Source organism: Lutra lutra, chromosome 1 (genome assembly GCF_902655055.1).
Source record: "Lutra lutra chromosome 1, mLutLut1.2, whole genome shotgun sequence".
Classification (NCBI taxonomy): Eukaryota; Metazoa; Chordata; class Mammalia; order Carnivora; family Mustelidae; genus Lutra; species Lutra lutra.
In genome coordinates this window covers 72,795,807-72,823,157 of record NC_062278.1, presented here as the reverse complement: position 1 = coordinate 72,823,157, position 27,351 = coordinate 72,795,807, and positions in this window count along the sequence as shown.

The window sequence follows — 27,351 nt, the reverse complement described above, 5'->3', positions numbered from 1 at the left end:
TCAGCCAGTTTTGGGCATTCTCTATTTTCCATTTGCAACTTGCACCCCAGGTGGAATTCTGCTTGAGTAACTATTCTCTAAGTGAAGTATTTTATTTTTCCTTGTGGTTGGTTAACAAAAATCTCTATTACTACTGAGTCCTCTGAACTCTCATTGGAATTCTTCAGTCATAACCTATTCTTTTCAAGTAAAAATGTGTGTTTAACAACTACTCATCTGCTAGAGACAACCTATCTACAAATACTGGTCAAACTTCTTAAAATCAGGAAAGTTCCTTTATTTTTGTACCAGTACACAAACCTGTGAATCTCCAAAAAATAGGAAACAATGAGTAAATGTGGAATGAGTTAATGATTAATGAAATTTGAATAAATGAATAATAAAAAACTGTTCTCTCTATGTAGGGGCAAAATTGCTCTTTCCATTAAATCCTATAGGTTCCCATTTCTCCATTAAAATATTTTAATTATATAAACTTGAGCAACTTGAAACAAAATACGAACAAATAGGAGAAAAATTTATAAAACAATTTTAATAATAGACTAAATCGAATATCATTAGAATGATAGAATGTTGTGGGACACCTCAGAAAGTTGATATTACTGTCTGAGGGAACAAGGAAATCTTTATTTGCTTAATGCAATTATTCAAGTAAATAAAATTTAATCTTTCACTAAAAAATCTGAACGCTATTATATTTGTATCAATTTATTCTACAGATATTTAGAAGTTTTAGTGAATCTCGAAACTGAGGTTAATGTCCAATTCTACTCAACAATGTATTATTACAAAACTAAGATCTGTTCTGATTCTAAATATAGTCTATGAAAGACTGTTATAATTGCCATATCATATATCAAATATTTATTGAAAGTACTAACTAGGAATCTATATGATGCCTTCAAACTCTAGAAAAAGACTAAAGCCCTCATTTTCCCCCAATACATATACAGTATTATAAAAGCCACATTTATTTATTTTTTAAATTTATTTGTCAGAGAGGGAGAGAGAGAGAGAGAGAGTGCACAACCTGGGCAAATGGCAGGCAGAGGGAGAAGGAGGCTCCCCACTGAGCAAGGAGCCTGATGTGGAACTTGATCCCAGGACCCTGGGATCATGACCTGAGCTAGAATCAAGAGTCAGACACTCAAACTGAGCCACCCAGGCACCCCTAAAAGACACATTTAAATTGCCACGCTATACTCTCCATTCTTTCTGGAATTAATTCTGTCCCATTGGAAATCATTGGACATCATTTTGTCAGAGATGTTATCAGTACTTTTTATCAAAATATCTCATTGAAAATAAAATGAATGAACTAACCAAACAATAAAAAAAATCTCCTTACGTTGGTGCCTATTTTTTCATCATCCTTTCCAAATTCATCTTTTAACCACACCAGGAAAAGAAAAAAGTATGTCACTATTTTCAATTTGAAATAACTTGATAAAAGGTGACATGGTAGTTTTTTCCTTGTTGGTTTGAATCAGAACCCAAAGATTTCATATACACATGCACTTATGCATGAATTTTCGTAAACCTAATCTCTAAGCCTATAGCCTTTGATTGCAAGGCTACAGTTTTGTATCAATAATGCCACAAACCCTTTGTGATTTGTGCAGAAAATAAGTCATTTGTATAGAAAATTATGTAAGATAAATCCAGATAGTTAGGAAGTACTTTTGTGGTTTGGGGAGTGAAAGGATCTGGTCCTCTGATCAGAGACTCTTTTCTCAGTCATGTTCAGTCTACTAATAAGCTCATCAAAGGCCTTCTTCATTTTTATTACAGTGTTTTTGATCTTTAGCACTTTGTTTTCTTTCTTTTCAAGATTTCCATTTCTCTCCTTAAAATGCCCATCTGTTCTTGCATGGTGTCTATTTTATTCATTAGAGCCCTTAGCATGTTAATCCTGGTTGTTTTAAATTCCCAGTCTGATAATTCTAACATGCTACTATGTCTGATTCTGATGCTATGCTTTGTCTCTTCAAATTGTGTGTTTTGTCTTCTAATTTTTTTCTTGATAGCCAGATTTAGTATACTGGGTAAAAAGAGTTGCTATAAATAGGTCTTTATTAATGTGGTGGTGAAGTGTGGAGGAGGGGAAACCTGTAGAAACTTAGGGTTAGAGTTCAGTCTTTTAATGAACCTATGCCTGTGGAAGGTGAATATCACAGTTATTTTTTAGGTGTTTTTTCTCCCCAATTAGGTGGGAAAAAATGGCTAGAGTATGTCTATTTGTGGCTAGACATGTGTATTTCTCTTCTCGTAGGTGGAAGGCTAAAGCTGGCTAGAATTAGGTCTTCCCCTTTCACAAGTCAGTTAAGTTTGGCTAATACCACAGCAGGTTAGGCTCTGTTATCTAGTTTTCCCTGAGGGCAGGCCTTATTAAGAACAGAGTGCTCGGACATTTCAAAATGGTTCTTTTTCCCCTTCCTCTACCTGAAGCCAGAGGGGGATTTTTCTCCTCTATTTACTGTGGAGATCTAGTTGAGCTCCTGGAGATAAACCTCACAGCACTGTGGGTGCCCACCTATGACAAAAGCCCCTGAAGTGTTTAACACCCAGAGTTGTCCACACCAAGCCACCAGCAAGTTGTCAAGTATGCTTTGGGTTTTGCTACCCCAACACTGGTTGCCTCTGTCTATTCCACTTGTGAATCTCTGCTCTGGTAAGCCATATGTCCTACTTTCTGGTCTGTCTTTCCACTCTTGGGGGCTGTAGGCTGCCCTGTGTCCTCCCCTCTCTTGTAGATCCAAGAAGAGTTTTTTTTTCAGTATGTTTAAGTTTGTTTCTTTCTTTCTTTTAAGAGAGAGAGCCCATGTGTGAGCTGGGAGGGAGTGGGAGGGAAGAGTTGGGGTAGAGAGATAGGGAGAGAGAGAATCCCAGGCAGGCTCCAAGCCTAGTCTGGACTCTGAAGCGGGGCTCAGTCTTGACCCTAACTAAGATAATGACCTGAGCCAAAATCAAGAATCCAAACTTAACTTACTGAGCCACTCAGGTGCCCCTAAGTTTTTTCATGTTTTAGGACTGAGTTGTGATTGCCAAGCTCTTTATATGCAGACCTGGATATTGGAACACCCACTCATATTTAAAAATTATTTGAAAATAAGAAAAATAGGTAAACAAATAAAAAGATAACAGATGAAATCAAGAAATGATTGATTAGGGGCACCTGGGTGGCTCAGTGGGTTAAAGCCCCTGCCTTCAGCTCAGGTCATGATCTCAGGGTCCTAGGATCGAGCCCTGCATCGGGTTCTCTGCTCAGCAGGGAGCCTGCTTCCTCCTCTCTCTCTCTGCCTGCCTCTCTGTCTACTTGTGATCTCTGTCTGTCAAATAAATAAATAAAATCTTTAAAAAAAAATTAAAAAAAAGAAATGATTAATAAGATATGTTGAAAGTGTATTACTAAGTTCAATAGCTCTTTCCTTAAAAAGATTTTAAATGAGTAAATTTCAATAGCTATTTGCATTCATCACAGAAATATAAGGTTGTCTGCTGTCATATTTATTAGTCTAACCCATTTTATCAATAAGAAAAGGCAACAAAGAAATGTATTATAACAACAGAATCTGAAAACATATTTCATGACCCAGTTATTACTATTTTAATAGAAATTCTAGAATGATAAATTAGACATTCTAAGTATAATAAAAACTACTGACTAGAAATCACTGTAAATATCCTGATGAAATATTAAAACCATTTTAATTAAAAGCAGGAGCTAGACAGGATACTTGTACCAAGATTATTGTTTCATATTACATTATAACTTCTGGCAAATTTAATAGCATACACACGGAATACAACAAAAAAATAATAGCTCTAATGTATACTATATTTTTCTTCTAATTTTTCTGAAACAGCAAAGTTTGGCTCCTTCATCACTCCTTGCATATATCTTTTTCTAATTGAACTACAATAACCTATTTTTATATAATTTTTAATTCTACAAGTATATAAAATTAGGAGCCAAATTACTATAGTCAAGAATCCTTCTCAGCTACCCAGTATTTCAAGCTTCTGGATGTTATAAGATGTTTAAGGCAAAAAGATTACTCTCCTTTAATGGTATTTTGCTTTTTCTTATCACTTTTAGAGAGAAATTATTCCTCCAAAATTTTGGAGGAATTGTGATTGACTAGATCAATAATTATCAAATTATCAAACTGGAACATAGGATAAGGAAACAAAACCAGTCCTTTCAATGTAGCTTGGCTCCTATTTTGCAGCCTATAAAATGGAAAGCTCCTAAATATATTTCAAACATACTTCTACTCTGTGGAAACTGGGTATATGTTATGTGCAGGTAATGCTAGAAACATTTTATGCTCTGAACTAATAAAAAAATTTAAATATTGCAGTCGCTTCAGGCTTGCCCAAGTGTAACAAATATTTTATTATGTCTATGAATTTCCGATTAGTTTTCCCTTAGACGTCTAAAAAAAACTACTTTTGAACAGAATAATTTCAGGAAAGGTTTTAATTAGTTTCTCAATGGTTCTGAAACAAAGTTTGATACCATGTAGCTCATTTTAGGATTTAGAGAAATTCCTATCTATATTATAAATCTCACTTAAAAGAGTGCATTTGTAAATTGGGGTTTATACATTTGTTCTTTTTGTTAGGGTCCGTGATCAAAGGAACAAGACTGATATAAAGCGAAAACCAAACAGAGCTTTATTTCGCACCAAGCATCAAAAATCAAACTGACTGGTCAGGGCTGTCTCTTAAGAAAAGACGATGATGATGATTCCGACAAGGTCCCTCCCAAGAAGGCCGCTCCAGACAAGGCTGCTCCACAGATGAGGCCGCTCCCCAGTCAGAGCCACTCCCAAAAAGATGTCACTCCCATGAAGGCCACTGCTACTGAGGTCGCTCCCTGGACAGGGCTGCTCCCCGGACAGGGCTGCTCTGGAGAGGCCACTCTGGAGGAAGCTTCTTCCCTGACGATGCTGCTCCCGCAGGGCCACTCACCAAGTAGACTTCGTCCTGGACAAAGCTGCTCCCCAGAATGACACAGCTCCAGCGAGGCAGTGGCTCAGGGTTCGCAGTGAGGTTGCTGGGGTTTAGGCCGTTCCCCCACAGCGCTGCTGCCAAGGGTCGTGGTGTGTGGGCCGCCGCTGGTGTCTCGGTGTTGCAGGTGTCTCAAGGTCATAGGCCTCGGGGCCACTGGCAGCACGGGACCCCTGGCGGTGCGGTGCCGCAGGCGTCAGGGCCGCTGGCATCTCGGGGCCGCAGGCGTCTCGGGGTTGCAGGCGTTGGGGCCGCTGGCGGCGCGGGACCGCTGGCGGCGGAACAGCTAGCGGCTCAGGGCCGCCAGTGGCTCGGGACTCCTGGCGGCGGGACCACTGGCGTCTGGAACCGCTGGCGGTGGGACCGCCGGCGGCAGAACCACTGGCGGCTTGGGGCCACTGGCGTCTGGATTGCTGGCGGTTCGAGGCCGCTGGCGACGGAACTGCTGGCGGCTCGGGGCTGCAGGCGTCGGGACCGCTGGCGGCTGCAGCGAGTGGCTGAGCTGCTCCACGATGTGGCCGGTGTCCCGCAGGGGATCGCCCATTGTGTCCTTGCCTGTGGCTGTTGGGCCTTGCGCCTTGCCGCCCGCCAGCCCCTCGCAGCACGCCAGCGTCTCCTTCTGCTGCACGACAGTCTCTGCAGCATCGTGGCCCGCGGCTACTCCTCGGGGTTCAGCGCGCTGTCCTGCATGGGAATCACGGGCAACGGGCAGCCGGCACGCGCCACCTTCAGGGGCAGCGCCATGCACACGAAGCGGCTGCCGGGTGGCGGGCCGTCTTGGGCACCGGCGGGCAGCAGCGCTAGCATCCCGTCGGCGGAGCGCTCACTCCAGCATCAGCTGGCGGGCGGGCACCGTTGGGGCGTGCGGTGGAGGCGCCTCCGCTGCGGGCTTAGGCCCTGCGCGCCGCTCGAGGGCAGCATGAGCGAGGGAGTCAACGGAACCGCCTGCCTCCCGCAGCTTGCAGTCTCCGCTCCGCCTACAGCTCTAACAAGAGCTGTTACAGCTCTGACAAGAGCTCCTACAGCTCCAGCAGCTCTTACAAGAGCTCTCACAGCTCTTACAGCTCTGCTCCCGCCGGCTCTCCTTCTCTTCCTCCTCTGAGGGCTCTCCTTCTTCTTCCTCCTCTGAGGGCTCTCCTTCTTCTTCCTCCCATAGCCTCGCAGACCAACCTTTATGGAGGTGGTTGAGCCCCGCCCCTACACAGGCGGCCAATTGAATTTCAATTCACCCTAGTGGATATACGTGCGCCCCACTGATTGGACGTCTCCACCTGGCCTGCCCCTCCCCTACATCCGGGGTCCACAAGCTAGTTCCTCTGGGAGGGGCAGGCCCTTACATTTTGATTGTGGGTTGGTTTATCTTAGTTTTCTAACTGGCAAATTGTGACTAGGTCAGATCAGTTATATGACAAACGTTTGAAGTTCTGTAGTGTCTCTTTTAATTATGTATATATGAACATGCAGTTCTTTACTATCGCTGCATGGAATTTAATGTGAAAATTTGAACTCAGGAGGACACACCACAAGGGGGTTAGCATATATTCAGTTCTGGTCTCCCATGACAATAATTCATTACCCCAAAGCGGTGCCTATGTTTACAAAACTGTTCAGTGTCAAGAGTACTAGATACACCATTTCATTTAATTATCTCTCAAAAATGCTGGAATATAATTTTTATTATTCTTATTTTAAAGACTGGATTGGTTTAAATATGTTGACCAAGATAAAGGTACCACCACATAATATGCAATGGAATTGAGATTCAAAACAAGTGTGCTGGCTACAAATCCTCATCTCCTTTATGTTCACTCTCTTCTAGTCATGGGCAGAGTTTCTAGACTCAGGAGTCATTGTTGCTCTTCTTCTCCTCACGCGGAAAGCAGAAAATATGCTCAGAAAATACTTCCCTATGTGTAAACTTGGTGTTTTTGAGGAAAAAATAAATGCTGGATGGGATGATTTCCTTCCTTTCTCTTCCCCTCCCTTTCTTCCTTCCTTTTCTTTTTTGTCTTTCTTTCCTGGGCTTAAGCCATCCTGTCTGATTCAGCTTGATCGTTGTTTATAATTAAGTACTTACTATACATACAAAATGTACTAATGTACTTCCTATTTCCACTTTGGACATAGGGCCTACCTTTGCCCAGAGAGTTTAGCCATGACAATAAGAAAGTGTTCATGCACAAATAGAGGAAAGTATTCTAGTAAATATTGTTTTAGATTATACATGCTTTGCTAAAAAATTCTGCACCAATTAATTCTTAAAACTCATGTCTTCTGATTTGGAAAAAGAAATCAGTTTTATTTTTTTTCAATGTCTCGGATCATTTAGAAGGAAATATAAACTGTCCACAGTTTATATACAGGGTGGAGACATCCATCTGGAGGCTCAGCAGAATCTGCGTAGAATGTAGAATGAGAAGGAACAGAGTGTGTGTGTGTGTGTGTGTGTGTGTGTGTGGTGGGTATACTTATATATATTTATATCTAATTACAAGAAAACATACTGCTCCCCCTGTCGAGTATCTGTATAACTTTTTGTTTTCCTTAGACCTACAGGCTCGGTCTTTATCAAGTAGATAGGAATGAGGGTGAAACACAGCAGGCCTTTTTTCCCCCTCATTCTCTCTTTTGAGTATTAAACAAAGGACAAGAAACTGATGGCTAATTTATCTACATCTTTGTGCTGTGTGTGGTGTGTAATCAACGTGAGATAAATAGTTTCAAACAAATGTTACAGAAATATAATATTACCGTTTGCAAATTGACTTGTTTGGTAGTAATATTTTAAGACATCACCTAAATAGGGTTTTTTCCCTATATGCTCCATTTTAGCAACTAGAAGCTAGTAGTATACTGTTACATGAAGTTTAATGTTCTGCAAATAAAGCACAATGACTGTTCTTCATGTTGGTGATAGCCAAGTCAAAAATAAAACCAATGAAAACATGATAGCCTTTCCTATTTCCTCCCTATATAATATGTTCAAAATGTTCTTCTTAATTTATTATATTAATACAATAAATATAATGGAAAATTCTACTGTTGTTTTTCCCCCAAACTAAAACTATTGTTAATTTATGCTGAACTAATAAATACCTCAAATCAGCACTTCTATAAAATTATTACATCATTAGTCCCCTTAGGTAATCATTTTTCCTTTCATTTTCTTATGGATAATTCAATAATTAACCTGAATTTTTGAAGTAAAAAGTTTAAAAAATTCAAACTAGAGTTAAGCTAGTTAAATTTTGTCATTATTACTTAGGAGCATGACTTCTCATCATACATATAAGAAATAACTCTGCTTGAAAAGGAAGCATTATTCAGGGAAGAATTAGTCATTTGGGAAGTTGGAGAGCAGACACATGTTATACAAAGCAAAGGCTTCTAATATTCATAGCATGTAATACATAAGTATTCCCAACATACGGTAGCTTAAAGGAACAATGAAATGGCCAAACCAAAGATATAAAATCCTGATGCTAGTCTTAGAATTTGCTCTCAATAGCAAATAAAATATACAATAGATGAAAGAATGTTTTATTTATGAGAGTAAAATGAATAGCACCATAGGAAATAAGTTATTTGCTGTAGTAAACATCAAAAGGGCAAGAATTACAATTTGATATGTCTCCCAAGGAGTGTGAAGTGGAGATAAAAGATGTGAGTCTGAAATTGGAGAAGTGCATACTTAATATTAATGGAAGTTTCCACTCTGTATCCAGACCTCAAAGTGATATATATCTTCCATACTATGCCTTAGGATGACTATTTCATTTATTAGAAACTGCCATGCCTATCTTTATAAAGCTTGGTTTGCTTATAGCAGAAGTACAAAATGCATTATGATTCTGTGAAACAAAAAGAAAAGTGGAAGCGAAAGCCATTTTCAGAAATAGTCAATGAGAAAAGATAATTACAGTTCTATTCAGTATAATATCCTAAGAAACAACCCTGAAATAGTAGAATTCAGTCAAATGTGTTGTATGTATTTTCAAACTTAAAACATGACCCTTGCACAAAAATGACTTTTGGTAGAGGTAGGGTACTAACTGTGTGTGAAGTACCTTTCTAATCACTTTTGTATATTACTTAATTTAAACCTAACATCTCTCAATCATGTAATTACTATTTTTATTCCATCTTGCAAATTAATGAGTGTATAAAGATGAGCAACTTGCCTACAGTCACAGAGTAGGTAAGTGGCAAATCCAAGGGTCGTGTCCTAAGTCAGCGCTTTTAAATAAAAAGCAATTCAGGCTTCAAGTAAAATTTAAAACCCAAAAGTTTACAGTTTGCATTAATTATTTATTGCTGCCATAGTAATTGCCTTAAAATAATAAGGCAAATTTTTATTTCTTGTAGTTTGGGTGGATGAGAAATTTGGCATCCTCTTAGCTGAGCAATTTGACCTCAGAGTCTCTCATGAGGTTTCAGCCAGGTGCTCAGGCATCTGCAGGCTCGACTAGAGCTGAGAGAACCAGGTTCACTGTGGCCCATTCCCATGGCCAGCTGTGGACAGGAAGCCACAGTCTGCCACCCAATTCCTTCTAGTTCTTTCCACATGACTGCTTAAGTCTATGAAGTGGCAGTTGGCTTCCCCCATATTGAGAGATCCAAGTGACAAAAGCAGATGTCAGGATGCCTTTTATGATCCAGCCCCGGAAATTACAAACTGTCACCTCCATAATGTCATAGTGATCCTAGAAGTCTGCCTTATTCGGTGTGAGAAGGGATCGCACACGGTCATAAGTACTAGAAGGTGAGGATCATTAGGGAGGCACCTTGCAGGTCGACTTCCACGAGAAGCAGTCACTGGTCCATACAAATTCTGAAATCTCTCAGGGCAAAAATATTGAGGTCTCGTAATCTGGAGGCAGAGGAAGGGTACAAGAATACCCTTCTAAGTATAAAAACGCACTTTTGGTCCTCTGGTGGGAGTTTGGTTCCACTTGATTTTTCTATACTGTTTTAGACAGAATTCTGTTTCATTACCAATGGGTTGTTGGGTGTAGCGTTTTCTTTGAATAGGTATAGGGGATGGGAAGGTTGGAAGCCTTTTCCCTAGTAAAGGTTTGTAGAATATCTTCCTGATTTTACTGGAACATGTTTTGAATAAATGTTGAAACACACACACATCCTAAAAGCAACCAATTATGCAAAATTATAGGCTGTGTTGGCATGTAGTGTAACTTCCAAGGTATTTCAGGTGACAGCTTTAGTGATGGCGTAACATACATCATTAGCCTTCTAGCCTGTTCTGCATTTATCCTTGCTGCCTACAATATGACTGATAGAAAGATGGGCAATTTTTATGACAGCACAATGCTTTCTTATACCACTTTTCTACAATAGCTGGGATATAGGCTAGGATGATTGCATCAGCAAACTTTTGCTGCACAACAAACCAACAGCAGCTTAAAAAAGCTCTGCAGCTTAAAAAAAAAAGTTCTATTTAGTTCATTGTTCAGGATCTGCTGAGCAGTTCTTCTAGTTGAGGTGGTTCTGCTCACCTTGATTTAGGTTACCCCATTTGGCTGTATGATTTGGGGAGTTTGATGGTGGCTGGATGATCTAGGTTAGTTTTATTTATATGTTGTACAATGGCAGATATGGGCTCTAGCATCTCAGTTCCCCTTCATGTGATGGGTTATCCTCCTGCAGTTTGCAAGGGGCCTATCCTTGTTTATATGGGGCTCTCTAGTTTCAAACACACCAAGAGAGACCAAGTCTCAGTTTATAAATGCCTTTTAAGTCTCTGCTTGAAACATACTTGATACTATCCTGTTGGCCAAGAAAAACACGTGGCCAAACCCCAGAGTTCAGGAGTGGAGATATAGAATCCATTTCTTAAGGGAGCTGATGAAAAGTCACATCCTATAGAGGAGTATTTATAAGGATGTAATTTTCTAGAGTCTACCTTTTTGGCTCTAAATTATTTACATTTTTCAAACATGAAAATTATATTAACCTCAATTCTAGGTCTTAAAAATCTTTTCTGAATTAGCAACAAGCTTGAGGTTGAGGAGCTCATGATTTAAGTCAAGTCTAAGAGCAGTGAAAGCACCTTGGATGTGGCTCCTCCTGATCTATGGACTTATTAACTTAAAGATTAGCTATAATCCATCCACAAACCAACAAATAATGGGGGAAAGAACAGCTAGGCTCTACAGACACTTTTTTTTAGAGTGGGTAGAGGGATGCGAGTAGCAGTCACTGGTCCATACAAATTCTGAAATCTCTCAGGGCAACCATATTTAGGTCTCATAATCTGGAGGCAGAGGATGTTCCTTGCTTAGGGCCCGGTTTTGCTCACAGGTGGTATGTTTCCAGTCCATTGTTCTCTTTGAATACTGTCTTTATTTTCTGTGTTCTTGGTACCACCCTCTAAGATTCCTTCCTTTTTCAAAAGAAATAGTCCAGGTGACTGAGTAGACCTTCCCACCCTTCTTTCCAAATGTATATTTGGGAGTCCAAAGCCCCTTTTCATTTTTTACCATTATAGCAAATGTTGTTTCAGTTTTTAATGAATATCAAAGTGATTAAGATTCATAGAGATTCTATGATTTAAAAGAACAAGACTTCAAGACATATTTTTAAACTCCTTAAAAGGCTTTTTGTATAGCTGAAAAGATCTGTGATCTGACGTCTTAATATCTTCCATATCTATCCCTGATACTGATGAGTATTTGCCTTGAGGCTAACTCTTTTTTTTCATCTTTATAGAGATACAATTGACATATAATATTGTATAGTTTAAGGTGTACAATATAATTTTTGATTATGTACATTTTACAAAATGATTCCCACTGGAAGTTTAATTAACAATCATTATCTTGCATAGTTATAACTTTATTTCTTGTGATGAGCACATTTAAAATCTACTCTCTTAGCAACTTTCAAGTATATAATTCAGTGTTACTGACTATAGTCATCATGCTATACTTTATGTACCTAGAACTTATCTTTTAACTAGAAGTTTGTAGATTTTGACCACCTTCATCCATTTTCCCTACTCTCTACCTCCTACTGAGGCTATTTCTTACTTTGATATCCTTTGCTGGAAGAGACTAGGGTAAGAAACACATTGTTTTGTTATGTTTTGGTTTGTTTTGGTTTGTTTTGATGTGTGTGTGTACGAATTTTTTCCCTTTCAAGATTTTGTTTAAATTCAAGTTAGTTCATATATAATGTAATATTAGCTTCTATAAGAGTGTTTTAGCAGACTATCTAAGATGCTTTTTATTTCCTCTAAATTCTACTAAAAAGTTTATAGGTATATATTTTTGATTTAGTGTGTCTTTTATTTTATCATAGGCAGTTTAAAAAAAAAAAGGCGTTTCCAGATTTGTATGGAAGATACCCCAGCTAGACATGCAAGTTCATGAAGTACTTTGCTAATTTTCCCAATGTGACATGTGTTGATGTTGCCAAACTTTGTACCATTATATAACACGGGTCCAGTTTTTTCTAGCCTCCAATGACAATCTTCTATCACTTAGGTTCTTATAGACAGTGTTCTCAAAGTCTTCCAATTTTTACTTAAAGTCTCCTTAAGATCCTTTCAGATTCCAACACAGTTTTAAAGCCAACTCCACATGTTTTAGATTTCTATTATGGTGGCGCATTATTGCTAGGTACCACGTTTTGTTATGGCTCTCTCAAATTTTCTTATAGGCTAGTTTGCCTAACAAACTAATTAAAAATTTAGTGACTTTAAATGACAAGAATTTAATTATATTTCATAATTTTGGAGTCAGGGAATCAGGCATGACTTGGCTATTGGATTCTTCTCCATGTGGTGTGGACTGGGGTCAGTTGGTGGTGTTCAGCTTTTTGGCCTTGTGACTTGGTGGTGATAGGTGGAAGAAAGGGATCTTCTCACCCATTTTTGTATCTATTTAGTCTCAAGGTATCCCCACATGGTCTCTTCAGAGGACATTAGATCTAATACAGGGAATCTTAGGGTTCCCCAAGAGTGAAGAGTGTTGAAAGCCTTAAGACATAGTATCCCATGCTCCATACTCTACTGATTCAAGCAGTCACAGCCAGATCATACCAAAAGGGATATGAAAACAAACCTGCCTTTCAATAGTAGGAGGATCAAAGATTCTGCAGCCATCTTTTTTTTTTTTTTTTAAAGATTTTGTTTATTTATTTGACAGAGAGAAATCACAGTAGACAGAGAGGCAGGCAGAGAGAGAGAGAGAGGGAAACAGGCTCCCTGCTGAGCAGAGAGCCCGATGTGGGACTTGATCCCAGGACCCTGAGATCATGACCTGAGCCAAAGGCAGCAGCTTAACCCACTGAGCCACCCAGGTGCCCCACTGCAGCCATCTTTAATCTGCCCCAATCTTCAAAGAATTTAAATCATATGAAACTTGAAATTTCCTTGCTTTAATAATCTTAGTTTAGAAAGTCCGCCTGCTTATTCTCTTGGCATTTATGTCCCTACAGTTAAACTGGAAGAAAACATAGTTCTTTGCATTGGAAGTAAAATTAAACTAAATTGTACAGAGATGCCAACCTGAGTTGACAATTATGCCCCAAGGGGGGAAAAAAAAAACATAGCCTTTTTTTTTTTTTTTTTTTCGAGTGTGGGGAGGGAACCCCACACCTATAAACCCTTGTTTACAGGGTTTTCAGGTAGGCTGTGTGAAAAAAAGTCTCTGTTTTACCTTTATAATTATAATGATAAACACATCTAAGGAGCATAGTGAGCCTTGTCTGGTCTTAGTTCCAGAAATTTTACATTGAAGAATCCCATCTAGTTTAGTCTAAAACCAGAGTGTATAGTCCTTGAAATTTTATGTGATAAAAAAGAAGATAATGGTGAATCATGTTAATTAACCTGTTTTTTTTTAATGGCCTTAATTTTCTTCTCATTGAGATCAAAATAATTAATGTAAGGACTGTGCCAAAGAAAGAAGGCATTGCTAATTTTGCAGGACCCACAACTGGGACACTCTGACATTCAGAAATAGGAACAAGCAAAGGAAACCAAGAAAGGGTGGCCTGTCTGATTAAAAGAATAGCTAGGTAACATAGGGTAATGGGAATTGAGCAAGAAAAATTATTTCATGAGAGAATGGTCAAAATTCATAATATTTCAGAAAAATGTAAGACTAGAAGTGTGTATTAAATTTTTGAACATGAAATTTATTGGTAACCTTTAGAAAAGCAGTTTAAATATAGTGATGGTGAAGGAAGCAAAATTGGAATGGTTTGAAGAAGAAAAGGGGGAGAGACTCAGAAGAGAGCACTTATTTAGTGCTTTCACTGAAGGATGGCAGAGAGAGTGGTATGGAATATGAGGAGCATGAGGGCCAGGGTTTCCTTTTTCTTTATTTTATTCTAGTTTATTTTTTAATGTTTAGTTATAATCTACACCCAGATTGGGGCATGAACTCACAACTCTGAAATCAAGAATCATGTGTTCTACGGACTGAGCCAGCCAGATGCTCCCAGAGGGGTTTTTTAAATTATTTCAGAAAACTACCAAGATGGAAAATGAATCCCATATAATGATGTATTTGGGGAGGAGGGACAAATAGTTTTATAAAAATTATTAGTTGCCAGACTTTTCATAGGAAAATATTTCCTGTAGAAAGTTAAATTTCTGTTGGATTCGATTTGGCAATATTGTTTTTTTTTAAAGATTTTATTTTATTTATTTGACAGAGATCACAAGTAGGCAGAGAGGCGGGCAGAGAGAGAGGAGGAAGCAGGCTCCCTGCTGAGCAGAGAGCCCAATGCGCTGCTCGATCCCAGGACTCTGGGATCATGACCTGAGCCGAAGGCAGAGGCTTTAACCCACTGAGCCACCCAGGCGCCCCCAATTTGGCAGTATTTCATTGAGAATTTTTGCATCCATGTTCTTAGGGATATTAGCTTGTAATTCTCCTTTTTAAATGAAGGCTTCGTTTGGTTTTGAAATCAAGGTAATCTGGCCTTGTAGTATGTTTGAATGTTTTCCTTTCGTTTCTATTTTTTGGAACAGTTTAAGAAGAATAGGTAAAAAACTCTTCTTTAAATATCTGACAGAATTCCCCCTACAAAGTCGTCTGGCCCTGGACTTTTGTTTTTTGGGAAATTTTTGACTACCAATTCAATTTCTTTGCTGGCTATGTGTCTGTTCAAATTTTCTATTTCTGAAAAACAAAAAGATCTGTGCCCACCAGACCCTCTCTTCCACATGACTGTATTCACCAGAATCCAACTTGATTTTCTTCATTATTCCCGCTGCTTTCTTTGCAGAGCTTTCAACTCCTGCTTTAGACTTCTGTTTTCTTTTCTTTCTTTTTTTTTTTTAAGATTTTATTTATTTATTGGACAGACAGAGATCACAAGTAGGCAGAGAGGCAGGCAGAGAGAGAGGAGGAAGCAGGCTCCCTGCTGAGCAGAGAGCCTGATGCAGGGCTCGATCCCAGGACCCTGGGATCATGACCTGAGCCGAAGGCAGAGGCTTTAACCCAGTGAGCCACCCAGGCGCCCCGTAGACTTCTGTTTTCAATGCCATGGATAGTAAGAAATCCATTTTACACTGGAGCTGCATACACATGTATGCATGCATACCTGAAAATATGTATTACAAAACAATACACAGTTGGCCCTTGAACAACATGGGTTCAAGCTGCACAGGTCTACTTATGCACATTTTAAAAAAATAAATACAGCACAGCACAGCACAGTACTGTAATGTATTTTCTTTTCCTTATAATTCTTAATAACCTTTTCTTTTCTCTAACTTACCTTATTGTAAGAATTCAAAATAAAATACATTTAACATCCAAAATATAGATTAATTGACTATGTAATTGGTAAGTTAACTGTAGGCTATTAGAAGTTAAGTTTTTGGGACATCAAAAATTATACACAGATTTTCAACTGTGCAGGAGTGAAGGTCAACATCCCTAACCTCATGCTGTTCAAGGATCCACTATATAACCTTCTATGTATAATATAGTATTTTAGTTTCCCAGCACCAAAAGAGGGACCTTTCTGGGTATTAGCCATATTAAAGTGCATTCATAATAATATCAAATCATTATTTGATTTTTCCACTTTCATTCTTTCATGAGTGGATAAATAAGTTTTGGGGTTTTTTTTTTTGTTTGTCTGTTTTCTTTTCCAGAAATTATATTGTATCAGCACTCTTTAATAATTGAGAGTGTAATTGTGTTTTGGTTTTCTAAAAATTTCTAAATTAGTAGGTTAGGTTATAAATATATATGTGTTCAAACATAATATCATACTCTCCTGGGCACTTCTGTGTTTTTACTATCTCTCTTCATTTATATCTGTTATTAATCTTTACAGTCCCACTTTTGTTCACTAAATGTCAGACATAGTCTTAGTTCATTGCAAAATAAAATATATTTGTTATCTATGTCTTTAATATTTCAAAGTGCATTATGAGGAGGGGGAAACTAGAAGACTTGCTTTTTCAGTACACATCATCATGTCTAATGATGCTGAAAAAGATGAAACAAATGTATCATAGACTTTGACCCACGAAAAAGTAATTGACTCCAAAGAAAATGGGCAAATTATGTAACTAGTGAACACAGATATGGCAAATGACTTTATTCTTTAGGCTTTATAGATATATATATTATATATATATTTATATTATATTATTATTATATTATATATATTATATTATATATATTATATTTATATTATATATAAATAATAATTTATCTTATTTCTCATACAACAAAATATTTTCTAGTGATCTTATGCTGACAGTTAAATTATAGTATCATTTTGAGACCAATTGCTTAGAGTTTAAAGAAAAATGAATAGTGTAAATGTAGACTTGTGAGTTCTTGAGAAGCCCTAAATTTTATTTTATAATTTTTCAAATTGAAAAGGAAAAAAGCCATTGAAGCATCTTAACAGGGTAAGCCATCATATTATATCAGTTTGAGAAATGTGTACAGTAGCTGAATGATTAATAAAGCTTTATGGAGTTGACGTTGCCGAATGCCTGCTTGATGAAAAGTCACTAATAAAAATCACAACACTGCTATTTTCTAACAATACTATAGCTCGTCAAATTAATGATTTAGCTGTAAATATGAATTGATACTATTTCTGATCTGTAGAATTATAGCTATGCTTCACAAATGGGTGCATATATAGATAATAAGTAGACTTGTTTTGCCCTTTTTTGTTGGATATTAGTACCACATAATCATCAAAGAAATTGCTTTATAGAAATGCTTGGAAATGGGGTGCCTGGGTGGCTCAATTAGTTAAGCTTTATACTCTTTTTCTTTTTTTTTAAGATTTTATTTATTTATGTGACAGAGAAAGAGATATCACAAGTAAGCAGAGAGGGAGTCAGAGAGAGAGGGGGAAGCAGGCTCCCTGCTGAGAAGAGAGCCAGATGTGAGGCTTGATCCCAGGACCCTGAGATCATGACCTGAGCTGAAGGCAGGGGCTTAACCTACTGAGCCACCTAGATGCCCCTAGCTTCTGACTCTTGATTTCAGCTCAGGTCATGATATCTTAAGTTGGGAGATTCATCCCAAGTTGGATTTCACATTCAGCATTGAGTCTGCTTGTCCATCTCCTTCTCTCTTTGTTCCTCCCCCCACTTGCTTGTGCTCTCTCTCAAATAAATGAATTAATTTTAAAAAAGAAAAAGAAAATGCTTGGAAATGAATAGAACTGGAGCTAAAATATTCAAAGAATTGAATAACCAATTTAAATCTCAGAGGTTTGTTCAGGAACAATTGTGTTGTCATTGGCATTGATGATTAAAACTCCTGTTGCCTTAACATAAATCAAGCCAGTGTTACCAAGCTGTATAAATACTTATGTTATTTTTCCCAGCATACACTCACAGGGGAAAAAATAGTTTCACTGAAGATATCCTTCAGGTATCAGTAAAAAATATTCATTTTAATTATGTAAAAATTTGATCTTAAGTACATATATACTTTAAAAATATTTTATATGTAGAAACAAGAAATACAAATAAAACCCTTGGGCTGTAAACTGACATAGGATGATTGTCTAAAAGCATATAAACTCCTTAGAGTTGAGAGTTAACGTAACTTTTTCCCCAATGGAACAGTATTTTTACTTGAAGAAACAACTGACAGGTAAATTATGCTTATTCAGACTTGAGTATTTAACAAATATTTTCTTGAATATGGTTGAAGTGAGCCAGTCACTTTAAAGAAAACACATAAGCATATTTTTGCCAAAAAAATTGCAGTTTAGAGCAAAAACTGAAGTTTTGGAAAACTTGTTATTTGTCATCTTGAGCTTGATAGCTTCTCAATGCTTAAAAGCTTTTCTGATCAGACTGATGGTGATATTAATAAATGTAGCTATTTTAATGATGTGTAAAACTGTGTTAATATTTGGAAGAATCTGGTGTTAGAATTTAGAAGTCATCCAATTCAAAAAAAATTTTGGAGATCATGGGAAATAACTTTTAAATATTTACCTTCAATATCTGGAATGTTTCTGAAATAAAAAAGGACTTTCAGCTATCTAATAAACTAACAAGAAACAAAGCTCTAGCCAGTTAGAATATGTGAGACAACTACAAAATTTCAAAATACAGAAAATAAAAATTTGGGGGATAAAAAAAGAATAAAATTAATCCAATACACATAATTTGAGGATACTCAGTCTGTAAAATAACTTGTTACCACTTAAACTTGACAAGGAAATTCCTAAATCACTATTCCTGGAATCCTTTATTATTAAATCATTATACAATTGGATTGTAGCACTACATACTTTTTAAAAAATTACTTATGGTTGGGGTCATCTGCATAGCTCAGTTAAGCATCTGCCTTTGGCTCATGTCATGATCCCAGGTCCTAGGATCAAGTCCTTCTTTGAGCCCCTCATTCAGCTCCCTGCTCAGCAGGGAGTCAGCTTCTCCCTCTCTCTCTGCTCCTTCCCTGCTCGTGCTCTCTCTTGCTCACTGTCTTTCTCTCAAATAAATAAATAAATAAATAATAAAATAAAAAAGAATTACTTACAGTTAATTGAGGATTTAAAAACTGAAACAGTAAAGGTGACAGCAGTTGGTTGGAGCAAACATCTCCAAAGTGGCTGAGGATTTTGATTGTAAATTGTTTTTTTTAAATGCTTTTCTATTGTTATATTTTATTTCATTTTATTTTTTATAAACATATAATGTATTTTTATCCCCAGGGGTACAGGTCTGTGAATCGCCAGGTTTACACACTTCACAGAACTCACTATAGCACATACCCTCCCCAATGTCCATAATCCCACCCCCCCAATTCCCTCCCCCCATCAACCCTCAGTTTGTTTTGTGAGATTAAGAGTCACTTAAGGTTTGTCTCCCTCCCAATCCCATCTTGTTTCATTTATTCTTCTCCTACCCCCTTAACCCCCCATGTTGCATCTCCACTTCCTCATATTAGGGAGATCATATGACAGTTGTCTTTCTCCAATTGACTTATTTCGCTAAGCATGATACCCTCTAGTTCCATCCATGTCGTCGCAAATGGCAAGATTTCATTTCTTTTGATGGCTGCATAGTATTCCATTGTGTATATATACCACTTCTTCTTTATCCATTCATCTGTTGATGGACATCTAGGTTCTTTCTATAGTTTGGCTATTGTAGACATTGCTGCCTTAAACATTCAGGTGGACGTGCCCCTTCGGATCACTATGTTTGTATCTATTTTTTTTTTTTTTTAATTTACTTATTTGAGAGAGAGACAGTGAGAGAGAGCATGAGCGAGGAGAAGGTCAGAGAGAGAAGCAGACTCCCCATGGAACTGGGAGCCTGATGCGGGACTCGATCTCGGGACTCCCAGGATCATGACCTGAGCCGAAGGCAGTCGTCCAACCAACTGAGCCACCCAGGCGTCCCACTAGTTTGTATCTTTAGGGTAAATACCCAGTAGTGCAATTGCTGGGTCATACGGCAGTTCTATTTTCAACATTTTGAGGAACCTCCATGCTGTTTTGCAGAGTGGTTGCACCAGCTTGCATTCCCACCAACACTGTAGGAGGGTTCCCCTTTCTCCACATCCTCACCAGCATCTGTCATTTCCTGACTTGTTAATTTTAGCCATTCTGACTGGTGTGAGGTGATATCTCATTGTGGTTTTGATTTGTATTTCCCTGATGCTGAGTGATATGGAGCACTTTTCCATGTGTCTGTTGGCCATCTGGATGTCTTCTTTGCAGAAATGTCTGTTCATGTCCTCTGCCCATTTCTTGATTGCATTATTTGTTCTTTGGGTGTTGAGTTTGCTGAGTTCTTTATAGATTTTGGACACTAGCCCTTTATCTGATATGTCATTTGCAAATATCTTCTCCCATTCTGTCAGTTGTATTTTGGTTTTGTTCACTGTTTCCTTTGCTGTGCAAAAGCTTTTGATCTTGATAAAATCCCAATAGTTCATTTTGCCCTTGCTTCCCTTGCCTTTGGCAATGTTCCTAGGAAGATATTGCTGTGGCTGAGTTCGAAGAGGTTGCTGCCTGTGTTCTCCTCAAGTTTTGATGGATTCCTTTCTCACATTGGGGTCCTTCATCCATTTTGAGTCTATTTTCATGTGTGGTGTAAGGAAATGGTCCAATTTCATTTTTCTGCATGTGGCTGTCCAATTTTCCCAACACCATTTATTGAAGAGATTGTCTTTTTTTCCATTGGACATTCTTTCCTGCTTTGTCAAAGATTAGTTGACCATAGAGTTGAGGTCTATTTCTGGGCTCTCTATTCTATTCTATTGATCTATGTGTCTGTTTTTATGCCAGTACCATGCTGTCTTGATGATGACAGCTTTTTAATAGAGCTTGAAGTCCGGAATTGTGATGCCACCAACTTTGGCTTTCTTTTTCAATATTCCTTTGGCTATTCGAGGTCTTTTCTGGTTCCATATAAATTTTAGGATTATTTGTTCCATTTCTTTGAAAAATATGGATGGTACTTTGATAGGAATTGCATTAAATGTGTAGTTTGCTTTAGGTAGCATAGACATTTTCACAATATTTATTCTTCCAATCCAGGAGCATGGAACATTTTTCCATTTCTTTGTGTCTTCCTCAATTTCTTTCATGAGTACTTTATAGTTTTCTGTGTATAGATCTTAGTCTCTTTGGTTAGGTTTATTCCTAGGTATCTTATAGTTTTGGGTGCAATTGTAAATGGGATGGACTCCTTAATTTCTCTTTCTTCTGTCTTGTTGGTGTAGAGAAATGCAACTGATTTCTGTGCATTGATTTTATATCCTGACACTTTACTGAATTCCTGGACAAGTTCTAGCAGTTTTGGAGTGGAGTCTTTTGGGTTTTCCACATATAGTATCATATCATCTGTGAAGAGTGATAGTTTGACTTCTTGTTTGCCGATTTGGATGCCTTTAATTTCCTTTTGTTGTCTGATTGCTGAGGCTAGGACTTCTAGTACTATGTTGAATAGCAGTGGTGATAATGGACATCCCTGCCGTGTTCCTGACCTTAGCGGAAAAGCTTTCAGTTTCTCTCCATTGAGAATGATATTTACGGTGGGTTTTTCATAGATGGCTTTGATAATATTGAGGTATGTGCCCTCTGTCCCTACACTTTGAAGAGTTTTGATCAGGAAGGGATGCTGTACTTTGTCAAATGCTTTTTCAGCATCTATTGAGAGTATCATATGGTTCTTGTTCTTTCTTTTATTAATGTGTTGTATCACATTGATTGATTTGCGGATATTGAATGAACCTTACAGCCCTGGAATAAATCCCACTTAGTCGTGGTGAATAATCTTTTAATGTACTGTTGAATCCTATTGGCTAGTATTTTGGTGAGAATTTTCGCATCTGTGTTCATCAAGGATATTGGTCTGTAGTTCTCTTTTTTCATGGGACCCTTGTCTGGTTTTGGGATCAAGGTGATGCTGGACTCATAAAATGAGTTCGGAAGTTTTCCTTCCATTTCTATTTTTAGGAACAGTTTGAGGAGAATAGGAATTAGTTCTTCTTTAAATGTTTGGTAGAATTCCCCCGGGAAGCCATCTGGCCCTGGCTTTTGTTTGTTTGGAGATTTTTGATGACTGTTTCAATCTCCTTTCTGGTTATGGGTCTGTTGAGGCTTTCTATTTCTTCCTGGTTCAGTTGTGGTAGTTTATATGTCTCTCGGAATGCATCCATTTCTTCCAGATTGTCAAATTTGTTGGCGTAGAGTTGCTCATAGTATGTTCTTATAATTGTCTGTATTTCTTTGGTGTTCATTGTGATCTCTCCTCTTTCATTCATGATTTTATTTATTTGGGTCCTTTCTCTTTTCTTTTTGATAAGTCTGGCCAGGGGTTTATCAATCTTATTAATTCTTTCAAAGAACCAGCTCCTGGTTTTGTTGATTTGTTCTATTGATTTTTTGGTTTCTATTTCATTGATTTCTGCTCTGATCTTTATGATTTCTCTTCTCCTGCTGAGTTTAGAGTTTCTTTCTTGTTCTTTCTCCAGCTCCTTTAGGTGTAGGGTTAGGTTGTGTACCTGAGACCTTTCTTGTTTCTTGAGAAAGGCTTGTACTGCTATATATTTTCCTCTCAGGACTTCCTTTGTTGTGTCCCACAGATTTTGAACCATTGTGTTTTCATTATCATTTGTTTCCATGAATTTTTTCAATTCTTCTTTAATTTCCTGGTTGACCCATTCATTCTTTAGAAGGATGCTCTTTAGTCTCCATGTATTTGGGTTCTTTCCCAATTTCCTCTTGTGATTGAGTTCTAGCTTCAGAGCATTGTGGTCTGAAAATATGCAGGGAATGATCCCAATCTTTTGATACCAGTTGAGAACTGATTTAGGACCTAGGATGTGATCTGTTCTGGAGAATGTTCCATGTGCACTAGAGAAGAATGTGTATTCTGTTGCTTTGGATGAAATGTTCTGAATATATCTGTGATGTCCATCTGGTCCAGTGTGTTATTTAAGGCCTTTATTTCCTTGTTGATCTTTTGCTTGGATGATCTGTCCATTTCAGTGAGGGGAGTGTTAAAGTCCCCTACGATTATTGTATTATTGTTGATGTGTTTCTTTGATTTTGTTGTTAATTGGTTTATATAGTTTGCTGCTCCCACGTTAGGGGCATAGATATTTAAAATTGTTAGATCTTCTTGTTGGACAGATCCTTTGAGTATGATATAGTGTCCTTCCTCATCTCTTATTATAGTCTTTGGCTTAAATCTAATGATCTTATATAAGGATTGCCACTCCTGCTTTCTTCTGATGTCCATTAGCATGGTAAATTCTTTTCCACCCCCTCACTTTAAATCTGGAGGTGTCTTCGGGTCTAAAATGAGTTTCTTGTAGGCAACATATAGATGGGTTTTGTTTATCCATTCTGATACCCTGTGTCTTTTGATTGGGGCATTCAGCCCATTAACATTCAGGGTAACTATTGAGAGATATGAATTTAGTGCCATTGTATTGCCTGTAAGGTGACTGTTATTGTATATTGTCTCTGTTCCTCTCTGATCTACTACTTTTAGGGTCTCTCTTTGCTTAGAGGACCCCTTTCAATATTTCCTGTAGAGCTAGTTTGGTGTTTGCAAATTCTTTCAGTTTTTGTTTGTCCTGGAAGCTTTTAATCTCTCCTTCTATTTTCAATGATAGCCTAGCTGGATATAGTATTCATGGCTGCATGTTTTTCTCGTTTAGTGCTCTGAATATATCATGCCAGCTCTTTCTGGCCTGCCAGGTCTCTGTGGATAAGTCTGCTGCCAATCTAATATTTTTACCATTGTATGTTACAGACTTCTTTTCCCGGGCTGCTTTCAGGATTTTCTCTTTGTCACTAAGACTTGTCAATTTTACTATTAGGTGACGGGGTGTGGACCTATTCTTATTGATTTTGAGGGGGATTGTCTGCACCTCCTGGATTTTGATGCTTGTTCCCTTTTCCATGTTGTGGAAATTCTCTCCAATAATTCTCTGCAATATACCTTCTGCTCCCCTCTCTCTTTCTTCTTCTTCTGGAATCCCAATTATTCTAATGTTGTTTCGTCTTATGGTGTCAATTATCTCTCGAATTCTCCCCTCGTGGTCCAGTAGCTGTTTGTCCCTCTTTTGCTCAGCTTCTTTATTCTCTGTCATTTGGTCTTCTATATCGCTAATTCTTTCTTCTCCCTCATTTATCCTAGCAGTGAGAGCCTCCATTTTTTATTGCATCTCATTAATAGCTTTTTTGATTTCAACTTGGTTAGATTTCAGTACTTTAATTTCTCCAGAAAGGGCTTTTATATCTCCCGAGAGGTTTTCTCTAATATCTTCCATGCCTTTTTTGAGCCTGGCTAGAAACTTGAGAATCGTCATTCTGAACTCCAGATCTGACATATTACCAATGTCTGTATTGATTAAGTCCCTAGCCTTCGGTACTGCCTCTTGTTCTTTTTTTTGTGGTGAATTTTTCCGCCTTGTCATTTTGTCCAGATAAGCGTATATGAAGGAGCAAGTAAAATACTAAAATGGTAGCACAGACCCCAGGAAAATATGCTTTAACCAAGTCAGAAGAGATCCCATATCGTGAGGGGGGAGAAAGGGGATAAAAAGAGGTTCAAAATAAAAATTAAAAAAAGAAAACGAATAAAGAAAAAATATAAAAAAGAAAAAAAATATATATATATTAGATAAAGTAGTTTAAAAACGTTAAAAAAGAGAAGGGTAAAAGTTAAAAAAAATTTGGCAGAAGAAGAGAAAAAAAATTTAAAAAGGAAAAAAAATTAAATTAACTGCAAGGCTAAAGAATTATGGGGAGAAAGCCATGAGTTCTTTGCTTTGCTTTCTCCTCTTCTGGAATTCCGCTGCTCTCCTTGGTATTGAAACTGCACTCCTTGGTAGGTGAACTTGGTCCTGGCTGGATTTCTTGTTGATCTTCTTGGGGAGGGGCCTGTTGTAGTGATTCTCAGGTGTCTTTGCCCCAGGTGGAATTGCACTGTCCTTACCAGGGGCCAGGCTGAGTAATCAGCTCAGGTTTGCTTTCAGGAGTTTTTGTTCCCTGAACGCTTTCCATAGAGTTCTGGAGGCCACGAATGAAGATGGTGGCCTCCCATTCTCTGGCCTGGAGGAGCCGAGAGCCCGGGGCCCCACTCCTCAGTGCGCCCTCAGAGAACAGCGCCCAATTATTCCCATCACCCTGGCCTCCGGCCGCACTCTGAGCTGCCCGAGCCTGCGACCGGTTCAAGGTAACCCCGAGCTGAGATCTCACTCCTTGGCTCTGTCTCTGTAGCCGGCTTCCCCGTTCTAATACCTGTAAGCTCTGCGACACTCAGACTCCCCCGATCCTTCTGTGACCCTGTGGGACCTGAGGCCACGCTGACCCTGCGGGGCTTCACCCCAGTTAAGCCCCTGGAGCGATGTCCCTCAGCGGAACAGACTTTTAAAAGTCCCGATTTTGTGCTCCATTGCTCCGCCGCTTGCCAGAAGCCAGCCCCTCTCCCTGCGGTCTATCTTCCCATCGCTTTGGATTCACTTCTCCGCCAGTCCTACCTTTCAGAACGTGGTTGATTTTCTGTTTCTAGAATTGCTGTTCTTCTTCTCTGTGATCTCCCATTGGATTTGTTAGTGTTTGCAATCTTTAGATAAACTAGCTGATCCCCTGTTACCTGAAGTAGTCTCAGCCTGCTACTTCTCTGCCATCTTGACTCCTCCTCTCAAATTGTTTTTTTTAAGTATCAATTCCAATTATTATGAGATGCCCTGTTATAGGAAGTCTCTTGCCTTTCCAAAAGCCTCCACATTTCCCCCTGAGGATTAGGACGGGTCCTTGCCTGAGTCCACACAGCGGAGGGTGATAGCATTGCTCTTGTGTTAATTATGTAATCCAATTTTTTTTTAATCTTCACCTTAATACTTGTTCTTTTTGCTTTATTTTGAAAGGTCTGCCATCATGGCCCTCCTGTTTTTCCCCATTTGAGATGTATGAAGGCTTTTGATCTCCATGGGAGTGGGGTTGAGGCATGGAGGAATCCAAGCTTTACCTATACACTGACTTGAGACCAGTTCAGTAAATGCACATCTTAAAGGGGGAAAAAAAAATAATTACCTAAGAATTGATGTCTGTTTGTTTTAACAAGCTAAGAATCGTAGAAGAAAAGAAGAATTAGGTTTTATGTCTTTTATCCTTGAGTTTCTGTTGTTGATTATTTTCTAAAACAGCTCTAAGTTTTATGAAGCAATATTCTTACTTTCCTAGGAGTCTTAATATTACTGATATGGCAAGAATTAAGATAATAGGAGACATTTTGAGTGAAAGACGGTTTGATACTAGACTGTCAGGTTTATTTTCTCTCCATACTCATCAAGGATACTTTTTTTTCTTTAAGATTTATTTATTTATTTTAGAGAGAGAGAAAGTGCAGAGGAGGAGCAGAGGGAGAGGGAGAGATTGTCTTAAGCAGACTCCACACTGAGTCCAGTGGGGTTGAGTCCAGTGGGTTTGGGGGACCTTGATCCCACGACCCTGAGATCACTACCTGAGCAGAAACTAAGATTCTGGCATTTAACTAACTGTGCTACCCAGGAGCCCCATAAAGGATACTTGTTAAAACCAAAACCAAAACCAAAACAAAACAAAACAGAAGATATGTTTGTGACAGGCCAGCTTAAATATCCTTCGGGGTGGCTTTCAGCTGCTCTCTTATTGATTTCTAAAATAATAGCCTATGAAATAAACTAAACCTAGTAAGAAGTGAATTATTGTAGTCAATCACCTATTGAGGTGATTGAGGTGATCACCTATTGAGGTCTCCTTTTTGAGTTATATAGAATATAACACACAGTGGATGTATAATGGCAGCAGTACCATGTGCTATACTTAGAAATCCATGAACATACTGAATAACCAGAGGTAATAGGCACAGTTTTCTTCTCATTTTTTATTTAAATATGACTTGAGTATTAGAGAATAGGGAATTATCAAATTTAAAAATGGCTTCAAGGTGAATTCCAGAACAGAAGCAATTTACTTATGCTAATGTCAGCTAACACATACATAAGCAATTTCAAATAACTGGTCAAACTTTATTACCATAAATCTTTCCTGAAGCATTGATGCTACTTAAAAATACTTAAACTTAATGTATTAACTGTCGTTAAGAAGGGATTAACATATAAATATTTAATGCAACTCATATCTATATTTATTATTGTAAGTAACGTAAGTATCTTTTATATTACTCTCATCTATCCACTTCTCTTTCCCCTTTTTCTGTTTTTATTGGCACCACATATACATGCTCTTGAAATAAAGCTGATATGGACAGTTTTCTTCTCCACACTGAGACAATTGCAAGCACACTTCTATTAAGACATATCACATATCAGTTCTAATTCATGTTTA